Raw genomic sequence first — 11,160 nt, forward strand, 5'->3', positions numbered from 1 at the left:
CCTGCAATGACATTTTTTTAAGCAGCACAGGGATCAGCAAGGCAACCAGACCAAAGTTAGGGGTGCAGAATATAAACCCAAGCTGCAAGAGACCCATCTATCCCCACTGAACATTGAACGGGCTCCAGGATCTATAAATCTTCCTGTTTTTCAGTTGCTTCCTTAGAGGATGGTGGGGGTTTCCACTAAGCAGTGTTAGTTTAGGAAAACTTGGAATTTGGGGGATATTATCAAAATGTCACCATTGAGCACTAGTGAAACTTTAACCCCCAAAATATTGCACTTTTTGGGGGGGGGGGGGCTAAACTTACATAAGTGTCAACTAGAGAGGTCATCTTCAATATGGTCTTTGAAACCAGAGATACTGAGGCATCAACCATAACCAGCAGCCAACGGAAGAGTGGGATTTTCATGTGGATGCCAGGAGTGAAGTGTTGGTAGGCATCCAACATGAATCACAAAGGCAATTGGAAAACAACCCACATAGGACTCAAGAAATGGTTGAACAAACTCCAAGAGGCCATAAGACACTAACTGCCACACACCACTCATAATGTGTTCTTGTTGATCTAGTTCAGGTGCTGTGTAGTTCTAATGGAGAGGGAGAGGAGCACTCAGGGACTGTGGTAATGAGCCTGGCATGGGCGGAGAGAGAGAAATTGCAAAAGGTGGAAATTGTTTAAGCTACTTCTGATGAAAAAAAGCAATTAAAGTCTTACGCTGGAAGCTGCAGTTTGCATTAGTTTTTCAGGTGATTGTTTCATTGTTTCTTTCCTGGTGTTGAAACGAGGTCCTTATAGACTGGAGTCAGTGGCGCCTGCCATTTGATTTGTGTAGTTTTAGGAGGTGCTAATACCAACAGAGCTCTAAGTCTGACAAATATTTTTACGTAACTGCCTTTTTAAGTGCTGTTTTCTTGTATATGTGAATCTATCCTTGCAATTGCACTTAAAAGTGTAACAAGTGCCCATAGTTCAAATCTCATCTTTTGGAAAAAACCTGTTGTTTTAAAAACAATATCTGTATTTCGAACCTGTCTTTAGGTAATTGCAGAATTCCCGATCTTCATCAGCAAAGAGCTTGTACAGAAATCTATTTGGAGACATTTAAAGGTTAAAAGTGCTAGTGACAAAACTTAAATCCTTCCAGTGGATCTGATCCTTACAACCCTTACTCAGTTATAGCTCCTATTACAGTCAATGAGATTTTTATTTAAGTACTTCAGGATCATGCCCTACGGGTCCTCAATCTGTTTGGCTGGCCCCAAATAAATAGCAGAATGATCATAGCCATCTTCTCAGAATCAGTAACTGGGAGTGAGTTTGATGAAATGGAAATCATTGGCATGATTTAAAGATAAAACTAGGGAAATGATTACAACATACATATGCTAGAAAAGCACCAGAATAAAAATGAGTGTTTTGTGTTCCTGGGTGTTTATCATTACCAGGTGGAGTTTACAGAGCTATTTGCTATATATACCTATGTATAAGCAAACTCCTTTTTTGGGCAAAGTCTGAGGGTATCTGTTTATTAGGTAGATCAGCCTCAGCTGTCCAGCCCTCTGTTAGGAGAAGAGAAAGGTCATTAGTGCAACTGCTGGGTGCAGTCAGGGCCGGCTCCAGCTTTTTTGCCACCCCAAGTGGCGAAGCAACAAAAACAAAACAAAACAAAAAAGATAAAGCCAACCGGCGGCACTTCGGTGGCAGCTCAAAGAGGAAGAGAGGGACTGAGGGACCTGCTGCTGAATTGCCGCCGAAGACCCAGATGTGCCGCCCCTTTCCATCGGCCGCCCCAAGCACCTGCTTCCTTCGCTGGTGCCTGGAGCCGGCCCTAGGTGCAGTACAGGATGAGCAGCAAGGAAAGGGAGCAGACATAGCTTATAAGCTCCAAATGCTATACTAATAAGCAGCAGGTTCCTCTTTACATGCCTAGGGTGTGAGCATCTCCTGCAGAGGCAGCTGTCTGGTACGACGTATACCTGTGTATACACTCCAGTTGAATGCGTTGGTGCTCATGGCCCCTCTGAAGAGTAGGCCACTTTTATGTAGATCCCCTAGTAAGGACTTAGGCTCCTCAGTTTAGGCACCCAATTGGAAAATGCTGGCTTCAGGGCAGTGGTCCCCAAACTGTGGGGCGTGCCCCCCTTGGGGGACGTGGAGGAACATTCGGAGAGGCATGTGCAGTGGGGCCTGGGCCAGTCCTTATGGGGGGCGGGGAGAGAGCGCCACCCAGCACCATTCTGCTCCCAGCTGTGCTCCATCTCTGGCCCCGCCCCCAGCCGCAGCTCCACTCTCAATCGAGGGTTCCAGCCCCAGCTGAGGCTCCACTCCTGACCGCCTCCCAGAATTTCAGTTAGGCCATGGCCCCGCTCCAAGCCCCAGCCCCAGCTCCTGACAGCGGCTCCCTTGGAGGCGTGGCCGATTCCATTATGGGTAAGGTGGGGTGCGACAGAAAAAGTTTGGGGACCACTGCTTTAGGTTTGCTGCTTTGTTGAGACACCTCATCTAAGTATGTTTTGGGTTTGTGGTATTTTGGTCAGAGTGGGAGCAATAAAGTAATGAGGGCTGGCTTTGGGCAAACATATTTTTTAGGTTCAGAAATCATAAAATGATGCAGGTCATAAGACTGCTTATAATTTCTCTTTTTTCCATACAGGATTACGCTCACCACTCTTCAGGAGGGAAACAGAACCTAATGAGGGGACCAATGATTTGAAGGAACCGTGGCCCTGTCTCCTTTTTCTCTCTCTGGTGGATTTCATTCAAAAGAAAACTGAAGCTGGCAAGACCCAGTTTTTCCCTGCAATTTACTTAAAACCTTGCACGCATTTGGATACCTTGTGATTTCAGAGAACTATGTGAAGATTTACCTTTTGCTTACTGGTACATGGGATGTACTCTTTTCAGCCTTTTGTGTTTGATTTTGTTTGATTTTCCACTGCAGCACAGTGTCTTTGTAAAGATTTTTATGCTTACACCAGCAAGGTCTTAAATACGTTAAGACAACACATTTGGTGTTCACACTTGTTCAGTAATGTCTGTACATAAAAGTCAATAGTGGCATAAAAATGTGTGTTTTCTTTGAGAGTTGGGCATATTTTTCAACCAGTAGGGAGGCTATTTCTAGCTAGAGCAAGCCCAAGTCCTCAGATTGACTGACAAGTACAGTATCTTGCCATTATTCCTAAAGTGGATTTTTACCTCTTCAGAATGTTCACATCCATTTTTTTTAAAAACCTGGAAATAATTGCATGTTTATTTAGAACTCAGAATTTGGTTATTCTGCATAGGCTGCGTAGCATGCCACTTTACAAAGTAGGCCTGCAGTGAAGAAAAAATGACAGGACATACTATACTAACAGATACAGTCATGAATTCCTTACCCTTTGCTAATATAGATTTTTAAATATGTTTTATAAGTCTTGGCTCCACCTTTACTTACTTTTTCCACACCCTATTTAACTTCTGGAATATTTTTTGAAAAAGAAAACAGAAAGAGCATGAAACAGAATTGAGTTTACTTTAGGACAGACACTAGGGTGCAGAAACAGTATTTGCTGAATGAGCCACTAAAACTACCTTTGTTGTTTTGCTTCTTAGAAAGCAAAATGAAAAGTCACCCTGATCTAAAATGTTTGCTGTTCCACACCAAAGCACTTTCACTTATTTTCCTTAGACATTTTAATCTGATTGGAGGACGCCACCAGCTACTGTGTATTTAAGTTCTTTTTTGACTGAATCTCTCAAATGCAAACTTGGCAAACAGTGCAGTCATGTCATTTTTAAAAAGGAGACCTCTGCTCCCCTGGACTGGGGAGGCAGGGCTTGAGGGGAACTTGTGGAATATGATCGCCCTAATGTACGAAACTTTTAATTCAGAGAGACTGGGAATGGGGCAAATCTGCTGTTGAGTTATAATGGTGCTTGAACAGAAGGACTTGTTAGGCTATTTTATTCAAAACGTAAAGTTCCTTTGCTTCCTGGATGCATCAACTGCCAAAAAAACACACTGTTTTAGCATGTAATGTTTTGTTTGGAGGGAAGGGGGAAAAGAGTTGGGTTACCGCCCCTTTATTAAACTCTAGCAGTGTTTTTGTTGGGAACTAGGAAAGAACACCCAACAAGGCAAATCCTGGATTGTTCAAAAGCTCCCAGTAGAGGTTTCCTCTTATGAACTACAGTAAATATTGTTCTGTACATTCAAACACAGTTATGATGTGAAAATATACCCAATAGTTGCACAGTCATTAAAACCATATGTCCCCTGTGACATCTCTGTTGTTTAGAAACTTGTAAAAACTACATGAAAGCTACTTAAATCACAATCCTATTTTAAAACTTACTACAAATTCATTCTGGTACTTACAAGGACAGGAGGTGGAAAAAATAAGCAGCAAGCCCACTGAACTTTTCAAACTCATCACAAACTAAAATTGCCTTATGTCATTTGCTTTGAGTTACGTTTCATTTTATTTTTTAGAGAAAAATCTTTTGTACATTATCTTTGCTACTTAAATCATATGCAATCTGATGTTTAAAATTAGCTATTTTTTAAGAAAGGCTTTACTTCAAAAATCTGTAGAATTTTTGAAAATGTAACAAAGCTTTCAATTAGGAAAATAAGGGCAGTTTCTTAGACATATATCTTTTACTTTGGCAGCTTAAATAGGGAGGGTGAGCAATTATGTTGCTCCATGAAACATCTGGTGGCTTGATATAGAGAGTAATTCCCCAAACTGTTCCCTTCGGAGGGATACTAGTCTAGCACCTTACTTATCCATGGTAAATCAAGCATAGCATTTGCTTAAATCAAGTGTATATCCCTCTCTTCTCTCCCCCTTTTAAACAACCATTGAAATCGTTAATGTTATGGCCAAAATGTTCAAATTTGAGTGCCTGAAGTTGGGTATGTGAATTTAGATTTAGGTGCCTCAATAGAAAGTGACTCAATTTTCAAAGGGGCTGAGCACCTCTGAACTCCCAGTAGAGTTTTGGGAACTCAGCATTCCTGACAATCAGGTCACTTATTTACACACCTAACTTCAAACACCCAAGTTTGAACATTGTGGCCTGTGCTCATTAGCAGATTTATTATTCTCTTGCGGAAGTTCTGAAATGTGAGCGTTTCTGTCTTGGTGGATGGATAACTTTTATTCAGACAGCTGATGGGGTTGGAGTAAGACTTTGAAAAGGTTCACACAGATCCCCAAACCCACTCAACAGCAGGTAGGGCTCTGAGTTCTAGTGCAACTGCAAACATCCGGCCAGGTGCCAACAAGCTCCCTAGCCCTGGATGGTTGTGATTGTACAGCCCTGCTCCCCCTCCCTCTCCTTCCAGCAGCCCCTACTTAGCGAGTTGTCACCCTGCAATACCCATCAACTAGGAACCCCAACTAAACATTGGATCTCTCTTTGGAAGGCCAAACAGTCCTCCTGCTGCAGCATCCTGAAACTGGGTGTTTCCTCCACTGCTCCCCTAAGAAGTGCTGGCTGGCCATTTTCCCTCTAAATACATTCCAGGAGGCACCGCACAGGCCCACTGCTGACCCCCAAATCTAAAAGGGTCTTCAGAGAAGCAAGAGGAGGCAAATTGGCTCTGGAAGAGAGGAGCAGGAGCTAGGAAAGAATCCTCCTCCTGCTGTCAGCCGCTGCATTCTGTTAGGTAGCACTTCACACTCCAGAGCCCTGGGTTAGCTGCTGAGTATTGGTAGGAATGGCCATTACTCCCTAGAGCACAATAGTTTGTGAAGCTATGGGACACTACCTGCCCCTAGTCAATAATACCATGGCTGGCAGCAACAGTGGGATAATTTCCCTTCTACCACCTTGCTGGTCCTTTGATGCTTCCTGATGTTGAGAGGAGGTGCTGGTTTTGCCTGAGGGAAGGGGGGCAGCTGTCTGGCATCCCTGAAAATCCAGGGGAGTGACAGTGGGCCAATAAAAGTGCAAAGGCATGTCCTAGCTCCATAAAGACATTAACAGTAGGTGGAGGGGAAAGGAGAGGTGGTGATGGGGATGATCTGAGGGAAGGGAGGATTTCTTGGAAGTTCAGGTCCATAGAATGTAACCATATACGTTACCATCTCCAGCTGGCTTTGATCTTCAGTCCTGCTGGGTTCAGTTCATCTGTCCCACATGAACCAGACCCAGCAGGGAGTTGCACAGCATTAGTCAGGACCCCTTAGCACTATGATAGTATCATCATTACATCACTGCATAGTTTCCTGGATTGGGTGGTGGGGTTTTTTTCAGAAAAACATTGTTTAGGATAGCAAATCTGTTCATGCAGCACATGAAAACTCTATCTGCAATGCTGCAGCCATTGGGGGCTATTCTTGCCTTTGGTGTGAGGGAGAACTTTACACCGGGAACTCCCACTAATGCTAAAGGATGTTACAATAATCAATTGCCCACTGACTGGTGGGAGAAATACACCTCAGTGTGTTCTTTGTAAGTGCACACATGACTAAACATGTTGTCAATTCTCTGTTATGCTTCTATACAAAATACTCATCTGTGAATATTATTGGTTTTGTAACCTTTGTTTATATAAAATGATGTTTAGGCTGTACATACTTGGGGGCAAACTATTGACATCCCATATAAATAGAAATATGTTGTTTTGCCACCTATAACAATAATCTCCCCTACCAACATAACTGTATGTTACTGCCTTGCATTTTTTTTCACATAAGCAACAATAAAAGGATGCACAAAAAATCCCACCCAAAAAATGCTTTTGACAGTGCTGCATACAAAATCCCTACTCACCAACTTCAGTTGGGCTTTTTGTATGATGCATTAAGAGGCATTCTTTTTAACAGGGGGTTGGTACATGAAAACAATGTTAATGTAATTTTATATATATATAAAAATTTATATATATGTATAAAATACATACACATACTTCTGAGCAGCAGCATAGTAAGCAGTACAGTAAAATAAATGTGACATTTGTTACAATTTGTAATTTGTCTGTATTCTGAAAGATGTAATGGTTTGTCAGCTGTAACTGTTTTCTTGTAACATGATATTGAATAAAGTATAGCAGAATCTCTCTATTCTCCTTGGTGTTTGCTGTGTAGAACTACCATGCAGTACAAATTTCCTTGCGGATAAATGAAAAGCATAGTGCTTGTAAACATTTTTTAAAAACTTTTTGTTAAGGCAACATTACAATAAATCATTCACATACTTCACTGTACATTACTTATTCAGGATCAAGTAAATATTTAAAGAACATGACTAAAGATTCTGGCTGGGGAGCCCTGAGGAATATGCTAGAAAGGATGGCCAAATTTCTAAATTCTTATCCTGGTTTTGGTGCTTCTCTTGTGTACATACTTGCTGGGAGTCTTTTCCATTACAAGGACAGTGCATATTTTACTATACTATAATTCCAGAGGAGGAGGGGTCCCACATTTCCAATAATGTGCAATCCTGAGTCTAGCCGCTAACCATAAAAAAGATATTAATTTGTCATTCTGTTTAAAATGTAGATCTTTTACTGGAGCATTATGTAAGCAGGTCAGGGGATCCCTGGGAAGCTGGCATTTTGAAGTAAGAAGAATCTTTTTAATAATCACCACATGTGCAAATATGTTCCCCTTTCTCTGCAAACCCCTCCAATAGAGCCCCTCTCTACTAGCAAAAATATGATGGATCTCAACCGGAGTCAGAGGCCATCTATAGAAATTTTCTTTACGAGCTATACAAATTGAAAATAGCAACAGAGGGTCCTGTGGCACCTTTAAGACTAACAGAAGTATTGGGAGCATAAGCTTTTGTGGGTAAGAACCTCACTTCTTCAGATGCAAGTATCTCAATACTTCTGTTAGTCTTAAAGGTGCCACAGGATCCTCTGTTGCTTTTTACAGATTCAGACTAACACGGCTACTCCTCTGATAAATTGAAAATAATTATATTTTAAAGAATGGCAACTACAGCAAAAAGCACTCTGTAGATGATAAATTGAAGAGTTTTTAGACCCTGATTCAGCCAAGCATGTAAGCACATACTTAGTTTTAAGCACATAATGAAGCACGTCCCTATTCAGCAAACCACTTAAACACATGCTTAGACAAGCCTTTGAAATCAGTGGGATGTAAGCACATGCTTCATTTTAAAATGAAGCATGTGCTTAAATGCTTTGCTGAATTGTGGCTTTAGTGAAGTAAATTTTAAATATATAATTATTCTACTTTTAATTTCATGTTTCAGAATACTCTGCTGAATTCTGTATCAGGATAATAGTGCACAGAAGAGGTTATTTAAAAAAAAACAGGTGATACTATCAATATAGGGCAAACAAAAATACAACAATAAATACAGTTGAAATTCTATCTATCTAGACTTAATATGATGTTAATTGCTTGGTTGGAGGGATGTTTGGGGTTTTTTATCATTTTGTTATGGACATAATAGACTTCTTCACAGTATGCTTTCCTTTAAAAAAACAGTGACTATTTTTAAGTGGCAATAGGCTGTTTCCTAGCAAAAAAATTCTGAGCAAAAATGGGCCCATTTTTAGAGATGGTATTTATATTAAAAATATACCCAAGATATAGTTTTGCATGTGGTATGAAAATTACTATTGCATCAAACTGAGACATCAAACTCTGATGTGTTGCAAGCTCTCATGAAATGGAAGTGACAGTTCTTGTGCAAAATTATTCACAAAAAACACTGAATTTTTCCTAGCTTTATTAAGACACTTGGCCTGATTTACCACTACATTATTCCAATTTTACAACAATTGAACTCCAAGCTCATACTTGATTTTATCACCAATTCATCCAAGCTTTGAGAGGATTCTATGCAAGATTTAACTTAATGGTTGTAACTGCTGGTTTGGGTATTGGTTCATTTGTTTTCTGAGCACTTTAGCATGCAATCTGCAAACATTTATGCCTTGTACAGATGAGCCTTGACACTGTATCAAGACGTTCCTTAAAATAATAATAATTCTCCAGAGGGGTCTTTCTTCCAGTTTTCTGCAGCCATCATCTTGCTAGGCCCCACTTCAAGCCAAAGAATGCTAAATAGATGTAACATACTTTCACAGACATCAGTGCCCAGAAGTAGAGATGGTCGGAACATTTTTGACAAAATAAATATTTGCCAAAATATGCTGTTTCGATTAGGGGAAGGGGGAGAGGGGGAGGGAGAGAAACTTTTTAAAACCCTTTTAATAAAATCAGTACAGAAACACAGTAAAAACAAGAAAATAAATTACAACTTCAAAAATAATTGCCCATCCCAGACAGAATAAAGTGCATTTCCAATAGCCACCACTGAATATATTGAGCCAAAGCACTTATAAGACTATAATACCTAAACTCCAGATGAAGGCATAAAACAAATTACAAATCTAAAAGAACTGAAGAATATAGGCAACCCTAGTACCAAATAGCTTACACCACCAACTTTTTTAAATGGCCATCTTTGCTTGACCCAAAATAAAGTTTGCAAGGCTCTATTTGTGAACCTATACTTAAAAGTAAAAATAAATACAGTAGGAGAAAAATCAAGGGACGATAACCAAAAAATTGCCTGAATTAAAACAAATTATGGTAGTAACCTGGAACACGTAAGAAACATATGAAAAAAGTCTCCATGTCACAAAAAAAGGACATAACACAGACACTTTAAGAGTAAAATGATGCACAAACACATTCGTGGCACTAGCCCTAGGGAGACTTCCCATTGGAGATCATCCATCCGCTTTACAATTGGAGCTTGTATACAGTTCTCCAGGCTGGATGGCTGGAGTCCGTCACCAAATGCTGTCGTCTTGACATCATAGCAGGTTAATCACCAAGTGTTTGAAAATGACGAAGCTGTACCACAAGCATCCCTGTGGCCTAAGCTATGAAAAGTAAATTCAGATAAGCCATTGAAGGTAAACAAGTTGCCAGGCTTGTCAACATCCCAATCCGCAACAGGCAAGAAAATAGAAACATGAGGATAATTGGGAATGGCTCACTCGAGGAGACAACTGTCAAGTCTGGCAATGCTGCCCCTAGGCTGAGCTGATTCCACCGCTGCTAAAAACCAAGAAACCCAGCAACAGAATGAAACCTACCTTGGCAACCAAGATATCTCCCGCGACCCGGGTAAAATTAACAAACATCAATTAAAAGAATCAGTTTTCTTGCACCTGCTGCAATAAGGGAAGAAACAAGACTCTTTGAAATAAGACTAGGAATCCTCACAGCAGGGCTATAAATATGGGGTTCAGCCAAAAAAAAAAAAAGTTCCTAATCAAAACCCAAATCCCCTACCGGCTGAAGAAAAGCAACAGCTAGTTGCTTCCAAGGAACAGGATCATCCACAAACAGCTGCTGCGGAAACTGTAACTGAAAAGTAGCAACTCTGATCAAAAAATCAATGAGACCATGACCCCCCCTGCTTTCACAACAGCCAAGTACAGAACACACTGCCTTAGCCAATGACGGCCAAAAGAACGTTCTAAAGGTTTTCTAGAAAACTTCGGAGAGGGATCCAAAACTATGCACTTATGCCACAACACAGAGGCAATTGCACTTTTAATGACTAACATCTGCCCTTGGAATGAGTGTCGAGGCAAACATCCCTTACACCTTTGCAACCTCCCCTCCAATTTTTCCATAACTCCAACCCAAAAAACCATCTGGTTCCAGCATAATGCCCAGTATCTTAAAGTCAGTTCAGCGCCACAATAGCCTCTTGGCAAAGTGGGAGGGGGAAGGAAATCACCCAAGCCCATAGCAGGAGGGTGTCATTCTTCCTCCAGTTTCTGCAATCTGAGGAAGCCTTCTCAAAAGAGTGCTGATGTGCAGTCAAAATTTGAACATCACAATCATGAGTAATAAACACAGTCATATCATAAGCATATCTGACAACTTTCACCAGAGTACAAGCTGGAAGAGGGAAAGGCCAGAAAGGCGCTTTCACAATGTGCATAACTGAGGTTTGATAGAAAAAGTATATAATAACCCAAAAAGGGAACAACCCTGTCTGATAACCCTAAAGGCTGAAAAGGAGCTTCTCAAAACACCATTCACCTTCATCACAAAGGACACAAAAAATAAAGACATGATCTACACCAGGGGTCGGCAACCTTTGAGAAGTGGCGTACCAAGTTTTCAGTAATTTAAGGTTTCGCGTGCCAGTAATA

The 11,160-nt window shown here is 40.8% G+C and overlaps 1 protein-coding gene across 5 annotated transcripts in view; it reads left to right on the forward strand.

Annotated features, from left to right (window-relative positions):
- The window catches only part of CDK14 (cyclin dependent kinase 14), a 484,579-nt gene extending 477,520 nt beyond the window's left edge, over positions 1–7,059 (forward strand). For all 5 annotated transcript variants that reach the window (XM_065583048.1, XM_008169566.4, XM_065583049.1 and 2 more), the window contains one exon: positions 2,659–7,059. The gene's annotated coding sequence lies outside the window, so the exon portion shown is untranslated. The remainder of the gene's footprint in view (positions 1–2,658) is intronic.
- The last annotated feature ends 4,101 nt before the right edge of the window (positions 7,060–11,160 follow it).

Source organism: Chrysemys picta, chromosome 2 (genome assembly GCF_011386835.1).
Source record: "Chrysemys picta bellii isolate R12L10 chromosome 2, ASM1138683v2, whole genome shotgun sequence".
Lineage (NCBI taxonomy): Eukaryota > Metazoa > Chordata > Testudines > Emydidae > Chrysemys > Chrysemys picta.